The sequence below is a fragment of the Hyperolius riggenbachi genome, chromosome 3, assembly GCF_040937935.1.
Source record: "Hyperolius riggenbachi isolate aHypRig1 chromosome 3, aHypRig1.pri, whole genome shotgun sequence".
Classification (NCBI taxonomy): domain Eukaryota; kingdom Metazoa; phylum Chordata; class Amphibia; order Anura; family Hyperoliidae; genus Hyperolius; species Hyperolius riggenbachi.
In genome coordinates, this window is record NC_090648.1 from 195,074,271 (window position 1) to 195,087,204 (window position 12,934).

Here is a 12,934-nt window from a genome sequence, read left to right on the forward strand (position 1 = left end):
TGTGGGGGAAAGCATCATGCTTTTTACTGGGATGTTAAATGTGTGTTATAATTCTCACTAACTTTGCCTCTTACATTGGGAAAATTTAAAGGGGTGCTACAGCGAAAAACTGTAACATTTAAAATATGTGCAAACATATACAAATAAGAAGTACATTTTTTCCAGAGTAAAATGAGCCATAAATTACATTTCTCCTATGTTGCTGTCACTTACAGTAGGTAGTAGAAATCTAACAGAAGTGACAGGTTTTGGAATAGTCCATCTCTTTATAGGGGATTCTCAGGGATATATTTATTTTCAAAAGCACTTAATGAATGGCAGTTGCTCTGTCCAACTGCCAAAAAACTGTGTAGGGAGCAGGGAAGCTGGACAGTATACACATGTTTATCTCATGTTGCATGTCACCTTGTGTATTCTTTAATGAATACAATCCGGCTTCTAACACCATTTGACGTTTCAGTCCCATGCATGACATCTGTGTACATTGACTTGATGGGTACAAACATTGTTTCTACCCTATCCCTAGGTGCCACCTCCCTCACAATGCTTACATGGTATGAAAGCAACAGCAATGTGAAAAAACGTTTAAAATTACTTGACATTAACATTAGTGTTATCAGCTCAAAATGACATTTTTACGCGGCCCTTCACTTGTGGCCGCTACTGTATTAATATACATTTACATTGCTATGTAAAATTGCATTGCAATGCGCGTAACTAAGGAAGGCACACTCCTTACATGGCAGCGCGCACTGCTATGTAAGGAGTGCATAGAGCGCATTACGGATCATTAAGCCCAATGTGTTTGAACTCATCTTTCCTCTAGAACGATCTTTTGCCATACATTCTTTAGAAGTTTATTAAATCACAAGTTGAGATGTACAAGATAACCATGCTTGTGTTATTTTAATTTCTGGCATGCATCAGCAGACATTAAACACATTGGTCCCTGACCTGAGCAGTTTTAGTGAATATAGTGTGGGTGGAAGAAGTTAACTCAGGCATGAATTTGAAAAAAATAGTAAAGAAAGGGATTGCTCTCACATAATGGAATTTAATTGACATTGCCATGCACTCTAATGCACTTCTCAGCACTTTGAAAGAAACGTGCCGTTTCTGCATTCATGTCCTCCCACTTCCTCAAACTCAACATGAGTAAAACGGAAATTGTGATTGATCACTATCTACACCGTAACCAATTGCAACCATAACTGTAGACATCACCCCAATAACCTCGACCTTTAAGGTCCGCTGCTTGAGGGTTATACTTGACTCAGAGCTCTCCTTTAAACCTCACATTGCCTCATTAACCACCATCTGCTATTTCTAGCTCAAAAATATATTCCATATCCATCCCTTCCTCACACAAGAGGCCACCAAAATGCTTGTACATGCCTTAATTATCTCCCGCCTAGACTACTGCAACACCCTGCCCTGTGGTCTACCAAAAAACAGGCTAGCACAGGCATGGGCAAACTTAGCCCTCCAGCTGTTAAGGAACTACAAATCCCACAATGCTTTTGCCTTGACTGTGCCTGTCAGACTCCTGCAATGCATTGTGGGACTTGTAGTTCCTCAACAGCTGGAGGGCCAAGTTTGCCCATGCCTGGGCTAGCACCTCTCCAATCCCTTATAAATTCAGCTGCCCACCTCATTCACCTTTCCACACGCTCCTCTGATGCAGCCCCACTGTGCCATTCCCTCCACTGGCTACCCATTACCCTGAGGATCCAGTTCAAACTCCTGACTAACATACAAAGCCCTTCACGAATTGTTGACTACTCCATACATCTCCTCACTAATCTCTAGATATTGTCCCTCCCACAACCTTTGCTCCTCCCAAGAAATTCTCCTGGCCTCTAAGCTAATCACCTCCTCTCATGTTCGCATCCAGGACTTTACACGAGCATCATCCCTCATTTGGAACTCTCTTCCACAGCCTGTACATCATGCTCCAAACCTGGACATCTTCAAACGCACTCTTAAAACACACCTTTTCAGACAAGCTTATAACATTTTATAGCCCCTATTTACTTATCTGTTCACAATGTGATCAGAGGCAAAGGGTCACTGCCTCATTCATCCTCCACCCCCTTACCTAGTGTGTCCCCCACTACCCTTTAGATTGTAAGCTCGCAAGGGCAGGATCATCCTCCTAATGTTTACTGGTTTTGTCGCAATATTTGTGCTGCTTGAGACTCCGCTGTACATTTTTTGGTTGTATCTATGTTCCCCTTGTCGTCTTATTGTGCTTTGTAAAACGCTGCGGAATATGTTGGCGCTATATAAATAAAAAATAATAAAAACGTTAAACCACATGTGTGATAGGATGTATGAAAGTATTGATTTACAAGCTGACTACATATTAGAGATGGTCAGTGAGATGCAAATAACTTTGAGTTGATGTAGGATTATGTATATCTTGCGTGCAAATTTATGCAGATTAAAGCGGAATATAACCCTGCATTTCAACTTTGCTCTAAAACATTATTTACAGCATATTATATGCAAAGAGCATTTTTTTTACTAGACCAGCATTGGAAGGGTTAAACACAGAGGTTTAAAGTTCTGTGGAGAGATATGCAGAAGTTCAGATTGTTACATTCTATTTAGTTATATGTATCTATTGAGAAATGTTACACACTCTTTGGCTGTCCTCCAACGCCTTCTCAGTCAGAGAGATGAGTCACATTCAACACTTAGATACATTTATGTAAACAAAATGTATCTATGTCAGCTTCGGATGAGTCTGCAGAAATCTCCAGGAAATTTAAAGCACTGTGTAACCCTTCCAATGCAACCTCCACACACTGCCCTGACTGCGGGAGCGCTGATGGGACTGCTTCCCACGTGGTAGCCCGGTCAGCCTTGATACTGAATGAGATGTCGGCGTGTAGTGCATGTATGGCTTACCTAATGGCCGCTAACTGCACTTTGCTGTTTACTGCTACATTCTGATGTAGACTGCTTGAGAAAGTGGAGCCATCTAAGCAACAGTGGGTACCCATTGGATGATTGACACAGCGGAGGTGGTGAGATCGTTACAAGGAATTTTTGTTCCGCTTTTTGCTTACTTCTTTGCTATCAAGTGACTCTCCTATGGGGCCTATTCATTAGCAATATTGCATATCGTTGCTGCGCAGGTGGACTTAATGTCCCCTATTGAGAGCTTAAAGCATTCTTTAGGAAGCAGCTGCTTATGTATGGTTTTCTGGGCCCATGTGTCAGTGTGCAAGTTTGTTGGTGGTTGTTATTGCCGGCATAGCATAGTTAGTGTACTGGCTATTGTCTTGAGCATATCCACTGGGTGCTGCAGCTCCAGCAGAGATTTTTTTTGCTTTTATTTGCATGCAAGCAAGTATGTAATCTATTGGTACAAATTAAAAAAAAAATGTATACTATCTGGTTTAACATATCAGGGACCCGTGCCACCTTTATTCTTTTCAGTAACTCTCACTGATATCAACTCGCCTGTGCTGAGAATCCACCGTGTACAGCGGCCACCAATATTCCCCAACGCCTCTGCCAGCAATTAGCGTGACTGATCCCTGCAGCCGAGAGAATCGTTCCCCTCACTTACCCTGCCAGACGCATTACCTCACTCTTGCTGCCCTCCGCTCCCCTCATATCAACAAAACACACCTGTCTGTACAGCCTTGGCCCTGCATTTTTGTCCTGATCCCCTTCGGGTGACATGCCTCATAAGTGTGTATGAGGTTTAAGGCAATACAAACATTAAACCTACTCTTTTAGCTTTAAAACTCAAAATAAAACTGCAGGATATTTTTTTAAAGACTTATTTAGAAGTAGGAATACAGATCGGACCAATGGAATTCCACCTTGGCGGGATTTGATTGGTCTTTTTTTAAGCTGCATAAATGTGAATAAAAAAATGCATAGTCCTGCATCAACTCAGAATTATTTGCATCTCCATTTTCTTGTAGTGCACCTCAAAAGTTAAAGGGCTACGCCAAACACATTAACCTGGAGAACCTTTTATAAGCATACTAAAAAGCGGCCATAAAAGTCCCCCTCTCCTTTTTATTAGACCACCACCGTAAAGCCTTTCCTAAATAAGCATGAATGAATCTCAAAACTAGGTAACAAATATACTGTAATAGAACATATCATAGAACAATTTATAGCAGATTGTAAAGAAAAAAATAGTTATTTGGCTGCAATTGTGAGGTTCTAGGTATATGCTTTGTGAATCACTCATCTGGAACATGTGTGTGATTTAGAAAGTATTCTTATTTTGGCGTGAGGATCAGTAACGGAGACAGAAAATCTGTTTTTTTTTTTTCTTTTATTAAATGGGTCAAAATGTCCAACCCAATAGATCTATTATGAATGGGTAGGGTTCTTTAGCAGCAATGAATATCCCCAGTGCCAGAATTCCTAATGTAAAAAGGCTGAGGGACTAAATGTTGTCTTGTATATGTGAAATAATAGCTTTACTTAATTTTCTGTTCAATTTAATGTTACAAGTAAACAAGGTAAGGGAATTTGCTAGCCCAGTTAGTATTTGGTTAGCGCCCCATCATGTCTGCATAACATTAGCACTAGTTTTGTTTGTAGATATAGAATGAGGCGGGCTAAATTGGAAAGCAAACACATTAAGCTGCCATTATCCATGTGGATGTCATTTAAATTCTTGGCCTCTTAGAAATAACCATTAGAATAGTAAATAACCCTCACCAAAAAGGGGGAAACAGTAGTATTTTATGAGAGTAGATGCATTAGCTTTATTGTAGCTTGCAGGCAACTGCAATTAGATGAAACTCCTGGAGGATGAAGCATTTTACACTTAAATGTTTTTTTTTTCACCTCTGCTTTCATACAGTTTGTATTCCAACATTAGCAGCTTAATGTGACTGGTTAGTTTTGTCCAATAAAATCCATGCATATCAATTTAAGTTACTGCTTAAGAATTTTAGCAGTTCTGCAGTAGATGGAGAGGCCACATTTTACAACTACCTGCTGTTTGAATCCTGCTGTTCAGCAGAGTACAGAAACCGTCTTCAATGCAGCTGTGATTTCACTGCCAATGTCACACCATCTACGACTGTTCCCACCACAAAGAATTCAGGCTATGCTCAGTATCCATAATGCCTTGTCTCTGTTTCTTATGATAAATGCATGTTCTTATCATTAAAACATAATTAAAAGTATAATATTCATCTTGTCATGGATTTGTAGGTGTAACACCGCCGGCTTCTTAATGGGTTCCAGGTTCCTGAGGAAACTGGCACAAAACACGCAAATCCCGCACAATACAGACTTCTTAGGATGCTCTTTTACAAAAAGTACGAAGCTGAAAAATCAAAAAAGTTTTAAAACAACAAATAAACCCCCTTGCCATTCCAATTATGTCGGCAAGGGGGCAGCGCAGCACTTTATTTAATTTTTTTTTTTAATGCATGTAGCTAGCCTAGCGCTAGCTACATGATAGCCACTGACAAGCGGCTTTCCCCTACCTAATCCAATCGCCGCCGGCGATCTTTGCCAGCAGGATCACGATGACGTCATTGACGTCGGGACGCCAGAGGGAATCCCGATTCACCCCTCAGCGCTGCCTGGCACTGATTGGCAAGGCTGCGCAAAGGGGCTGGAGGGGGGGGGGGGGCGGCGCGTCGGTTAGCGGTGATCGAGATATGCACGCAGCTAGCAAAGTGCCAGCTGCGTGCAATAAAAAAAATTGTGAAAATCGGCCCAGCGGGGCCTTAGAAATCCTCCTGCGCAGGTTACCCCGAGCTCACCGGCAAGGAGGTTAATAAGCCCATGCTCTCAACAAATGTTTTAATACAATTAGAGGTACAGAGTACCTAGCCAGCTCATGGTGAACCAGAACCCCTAGGCGTATGTAAGGGGCTACAATGGACCTAAAAGTCCTCTTACTCAAAATGCTATGAAAACAAAAGATTGCTTTCTTAAAACAGAAAGTATTTGCGATAATTCAGGTTGGAGTGAGCTCTGAGATGTCTCCCAGTGCATCACTGCTGAAATATGCAAATTATCCATTGTCGTCCCTGTGAGCTAGCCACACCTCCAGATCTGCTGGAATGCAATGATGTGTCAGCTTATTAATATTACAGAGCCACAATAATCCAACAGGCATACAGACTGTTTTGGATTGATTGATCCTCATCACTGCATGGCATGGATTAATGTGGCTCTATGGGGTAGGACTTGAAACACCCAGAGGTACAGAGTACCTAGCAAGCTCATGGTGAACCAGAACTCCTAGGAGTGTGTAAGGGGCTACAATGGACCTAGAGGGCTTTTAGGTCAATTGTAGATAGCATTTTAAAATCACAAACACTGGTCCGCACGACAGCCGGGGGCCCCAGTCTCTCTCACTGACTGGGGCCCCCAAACCACCATGCGATACCTAGAGGGAAGTGTGGGCAAGCCCTGGACCTCACCTCCTGGGAACTCACCCCCCACTGCCTCTAAACTGAATGCTAACTGCAACACACACAATTGCTACCTTCCAGCTAGTGCAATTTCCTGTCTTTATCTGGTCAGCAGACGCCAGTCAGCCAATCAGGTGTACTATTATACACCCTTTGCCTGCTGTACCATATCTAGCAGGAATTGCATAAATTAGCATTCAGGTGGGAGGCTTCAGTTGGACGCAATCGTAGATTGCATCGGTTACAGGGATGCCCCGTGTAGGCACATCTCCCACACAGTCCCCTCCCTAACCACTCACCTGTCAACCGCATCCTGGAAGCTGCAAAAAAAAAAAGAAATTTAAAATCAAAAACACTGGTCCGCACGACAGCTGGGGGCCCCAGTCTCTCTCACTGGCTGGGGCCCCCAAACCATTATGTGATACCTGGAGGAAAGTGTGGGCAAGCCCTGGACCTCTCACCTCCAGGGAACTCACCCCCACTGCCTCTAAACTGAATGCTAACTGCAACAAACAATTGCTAACTCCCAGCTAGAGCAATTTCCTGCCTTTATCTGGTCAGCAGACGCCAGTCAGCCACTTAGGTGTACTATTATACACCCTTTGCCTGCTGTACCAAATCTAGCAGGAATTGCATACATTAGATTGCATCGGTTACAGGGACGCCCCGTGTAGGCACATCTCCCACACGGTCCCCTCCCTAACCACTCACCTGTCAACTGCAGGCAGTGGGTGTGAGTTCCTTGGAGGTGAGAGGTCCAGAGCTTGCCCACACTTCCCTCTAGGTATCGCATGGTGGTTTGGGGGCCCCAGCCAGTGAGAGAGACTGGGGCCCCCGGCTGTCGTGAGGACCAGTGTTTGTGATTTTAAATTTCTTTTTTGCAACTTCCAGGATGCAGTTGACAGGTGAGTGGTTAGGGAGGGGACCGTGTGGGAGATGTGCCTACACAGGGCGTCCCTGTAACCGATGCAATCTACGACTGCGTCCAACCAAAGCCTCCCACCTGAATGCTAATTTATGCAATTCCTGCTAGATTTGGTACAGCAGGCAAAGGGTGTAATAATAATAGTACACCTGATTGGGCTTTTAGGTCCATTGTAGCCCCTTACACACTCTGTAAACGTTGCCAGTGCACGGGAATCGTAACACACATGGAGTAGAGCAGTACACAAATTATAGGGGTATAAGGCGTGTGCACATTAATTCACCCGTGTACCGTATGGGACTTAACAATGCTTCACCATATTTATGTAAAAACAATCCAAGTCTGTAAATAAATTCACCTGGTGGGGAACTGTGATGGACCCAGCACACAAGTGCTACTCACACACTCTCATTGATAGTTTAAACACCTTCCCCCCCCCCCCCCCAAAAAAAAAAGAAAATCAGGATACAACATAGTAAAAAAAAAAAAAAAAGTGTAATGTTCAAACCTACGTGCACTACATGGTGGCACAATCACCAACCACCATGCCACACTCCAGATGAGCCTCGGTCGCACCATAATACCTGCAGGTGAAATGGGATCAAAAGGACACACCTCGAATAGAACAAAGGCATCACTGTTGCCATAGTAGCACACACTCAGACTCCCATTACTGAGGGTGCACAAGAACCAAAGTCCCAGACATCAGGTGACCATCCTGCCCATTTGTCAATTTATTAACCTTGTTTGTTTTCTTGTATCCTGTTTTGAGTAGGTTGTAAGTTTGGGTTAGTTGTAGATAAACTCTCATACTACATAAAAGTGGTAACATGCCCCCCCCCCCCCCCCCCCAAAAAAAAAAAATTGGATATGTTTATCCACCCTTGCGGCAGCACCACCACAGATTGTGATCGGTTTCATGCTGAAATCGATTCACAATCTGTTTGCAGTAAAGGCAGCCATACGATCCCTCTCTGATCAGAGAGGGATCTTTCTGTTGGTCGAATCTGAAGGCAAATAGACCAGTGTATGGCCTTCTATAGTAGATAAATACTTGTTCTGCTTACATACTGTAACACAAGCATTGTACTGTATAAGTTAAGAGAATTCTGTTCCTGGCATTTGCCATTTTGATTGCCTCTGACTGAAGCCAATTCTAATGTCGTTTCTAACCCTTACTTTTTTTTCCTGCTAGAAACTGCACTGTCATAGTTAGCTTGCTTTGTAAACATATGTGAGCATAGATCAGATTTCAGCTCAGCAGCTCACTGAATTGCCCTCTGTGTGGAGCAGGAATATGAGAGGGGTGATGACAAGCTCTTCTTGTCAGCGACAGCGAAAATAGAGCCAGGCTGACTAAGATAAGATTTATTACAGCAGAAACATTTCTGATTAGACTGGAGTGCTTTCAATGCAGAGTGAGGTTCCAGGCTGCCCAGTGAACACAGAGCAGTGATTAAATGGAATTTGATTTTGTGGCTGACAATCCCTCTTTAAAGATTTGGACTGAAATTCCAATATCCACCGTTTTCGTGATTTTAAGGTTTATGAAGGAAATTTCTCTTATTATAATTTTATAATTATATGTCAATTGTAAATGAAATTCATTATCATGAAATTGTTCAACACATTTTTACTAGAGTATGGGTGAGGCTTGTCGAGACGAGACCATGAATCTTGAGTACGTCTACCCATACCAGCATCAAATCTGGTGCAGGTACTCAGACACTCCTACAGATAGAGTTCATGTTTCCTGTCCCCAGGTATTGATTTCCATAAACTAGTGCACCTTTTGGTATTATAGCTGCACCCTGTACCTGAAGGTACTCGGTCTCCTTTAACTTGAGTCTCAGTTTTAATCAAATACAGTGATTGGTCTGTGTCCCAGGCTAATTTCATTCCTAAATCACAATAAAGGGATAAGGGAGCTCAGAGCAAATATGACTACAAAATTTATTAGAGCGTTATGACAATGTGAACAAACAAGACATGCATTAAAAATCCCCCCTAAAATCAAAGTGATATAGCTGGGCTTCCAGCATGAGTCCCTAATAGGAGTGCACTTCCTATAGATAGCAGGATCTTAGCATGCGTAGAAATTATCTTCAGGCCCAACTTATGCAAAAAATGGTGATCACCACTGCTCTGCTTAGAGTAAGCGAATCTTCAGAATCCCCCCGTGTGCTGTATCTGCACGCCTCTGTGTAGCCACTTACGCAACCATTACTGACACTATGCGTGTCAAACCTCCCCAGTAACCACCAGCGTTGTACAGGCAATTTTCAATTGAAGCGGTCCACTCACGTGAGCAGCCTAGAAAGACCGGCTGCCAAACGATTCCTCACTTCCCAATGGGGTCAGTGGTGTGGAGGCTCACCCCTCCATTCTGCCGCATGAAGCCGTGGTGTGTCGCATTCGGCGACCCGATCTTAGGTGCTTGTAGCACTAGGAGGAAGGTTGCGGAGGCACGGGTGGAATCAACGCCTTCCAGCCGTGGCGGCGTCATCTGCACGTGACGCGTTTCATCCAATCAGAATTTCATCAGACGTGTGACATCAGGATGAGAAGGTGTTGCTTTTATATGCGTCCTGCTCAGCAAGACTTCACATTTAAATTTAAAAAGACAGTTGCTCATTTGTGCATATGCGTACTGCTTTCAAAGTAGATAAGAGCCAGGCAAACAAGAGGCAAAAGGCCTTCAGGATCAGAGGAACACCTTGATATTTAAATCTTTATTTAGTCCAGTTGGCATTAGACTGCCACACATATATTAACTCTGATTCTTTTTTCCTTAAAGGGACTCCGAGCTCACCCAAAAAAAGAAAGTTGTACTCACCAGGGGCTTTCTCCAGCCCAGTGCTGGTCGGGAGGTCCCACGCCGGCATCCTGGCTCCTCTCCTTCTCCCCGCTCCGGAATGGCTGACAGGCCGCAGCCCGGGCGACACTCGGCAGAGTGTCGGGCTGCTCCTTCCGCATATGACGCGGCTGACGTCACACGCCGGCCGCCTCGCGTCATCACGGCGGCCGGCGTGAAAGTACTGCGCATGCACGCTTTAATCGCGCAGGCGCAGTACTTTCACGCAGGCCACCGTGATGACGCGAGGCAGCCGGCGTGTGACGTCAGCCGCGTCATACGCGGAAGGAGCAGCCCGACACTCTGCCGAGTGTCGCCCGGGCAGCAGCCTGTCAGCCATTCCGGAGCGGGGAGAAGGAGAGGAGCCAGGACGCCGGCGTGGGACCTCCCGACCAGCACTGGGCTGGAGAAAGCCCCTGGTGAGTACAACTTTCTTTTTTTTGGGTGAGCTCGGAGTCCCTTTAACTCCCGATCGAAGTCACCCCTTCTGGGACTGATGTTCAATTTGTATATCCCCATCACTTTTAGACCTTTTGGATTTGCATCATATTCAGACTTAAAGTGCATAACCGTCGGATTTAATTTTTTCCTCTCCACATTAGGATTCCTTATATTTGCAACATGCTCTCTTATACGAACGTTAAGAGCTCTGTATGTTTTTCCAGTATATATGAGATCACATGGACAGCGGATAAGATAATTCTCTCAGTATTACAATCAATTTTGTCATTGACATAGAACCATTCAGATTGGTTCCAATTATAATAGATATTACTTTTCTGTACATATCTGCAAATGTCACACCCAGCACAAGTATACATTCCTTTTTTCTGTGTATTATTCCTGCGCCTGTAATTTCATTCCTAAATCTGCCAGCCATCTCAAGGCCTTTGGTGTGTGGTTTGCTTGCAGATAAGGCTTCAATGTCTAACGCCAGAAGAACGGCACACACAGGAACTTGTAGTTGGTCCAGGATGAGTAGGTGTCTCATGTATGAGGGTAAACACTGGACATCCATAAACCTACTAATTTGCTCTGTTAAATCTCCAATTTCAAACACCACTTACCCCTGGGATCACATGCACATTTGGTGCATCTTAGGTAGGGCCTAGAAAATTGCCTCTTTAGGAAAGGGTATTTACCAAAACTTATCCATATCCTCCAGAATTAGGCTTGATTTGTAAGCCTTGTCTAAATGCTTATACAGTATCTGTTGGTTTTGTTCTTTGACTCTGGTCATTAAAAAGGGGCGCTATTGCAAATTAAGCACTTTTCAGTTTCTGTTAAATAATTTTTGCAAAATAAGCAATGCTTAACATAGTTAAATTGGCTGGTCAAAACTAATCTGTACACTGATATGACTGATGTGAGAATCTCCTTGCCAGCCGAGTTACCAACGCCCAGCTAAGTTACTGACGTGATTATAACTGTAGCAGGCATCAATAAGATAGCTGGGCTTCACTAACTCAGCTGTTGAGGATATTCTCTCCTCAGTCATAGTGTACAGATTAGTTTTGACCAGCCATTTTACTATTTTAAACATTGCTTATCTTGCAAAAATAAATGACAGTAACTGAAAAATGCTTAATTGGCAAAAGTACGCCTTAAATAACAGGTCACCCCCAGCTTGAAAATTAAACATTTTATCTCTTTTAGGTATGAAAGTGCTTCTGAATGGTGTTTGGTTGGAGTGGTCGTGGGATTAAATACTCACCTGTCTTGATGTCTTCCTTTCAGGATGGGCCCTGGCAATTTTTTTTCAAAAGTGCTGCCAAGGCTCTGGCAACGCCCACCCACAGCTCAGCAGCAGCAGCCTAATGGCTGCTGAGCTGGGGATGGACCACGGCCACACAGATGCAAGTTTCCAAAGACCTTCGGCAGTCTTTGTAAATATGGCTGCCACTGCACTGTGGAGGAAACGGCAGGGCTTCATCTGTGCCCCAAAGACATCAGGAGAGGTACTTATTTAGCCTTGCAACTTCCCCCATCTGATCTCATTCTGACAATTGTAACCTCAAGTACTCTAAATAAACGTTAGCTTAACCACTTCACAACTGAGGGGTTTTACCCCTTGAGCACCAGAGCAATTTTCACCTTTCAGCGCTCCTTCCATTCATTCGTCTATAACTTTATAATTACTGATCACAAAGAAATGAACTATATCTTGTTCCTTTTCGCCACCAATTAGGGCTCGTTTCCACTAGTGCGGCGTGCGTCTCGTAGACGCACGCCGGCACTGAGCGGGTGGGCGGGATCGCAGGCGATTCCCATCAGCCGTGCCATGCACGGCTATGGGAATCGCAGCCTCCGCCGCGAATTCTGTGGGGGTTTCCGGCCGAATCGCTACTGCAAGCGATTCGGCCGGCGGCGCCGTTGTCCCCTATGGCAGAGTTTCCCCGCGCGATTTGCCTGCGGGGAAACTCTGCGGATTCGCGGCCGTTTCCGCGAGAGTGGAAACGGGCCCTAAGGCTTTCTTTAGGTGGGACATTATGCCAAGAATTATTTTATTCTAAATGTGTTTTAATAGGAAAAAAATTTATTATTTTTCAGTTTTCGGCCTTTATAGTTTTTAAATCATGCATGCTACTGTAATTAAAACCTATGAAATTTGCCCTTTTGTCCCGGTTATAAAACCGTTTAAATGATGTCCCTATCACAATGTTTGGCGCCAATATTTTATTTGGAAATAAAAGGTGCATTTTTTTCAGTTTTGCGTCCATCCCTAATTACAAGCCCATA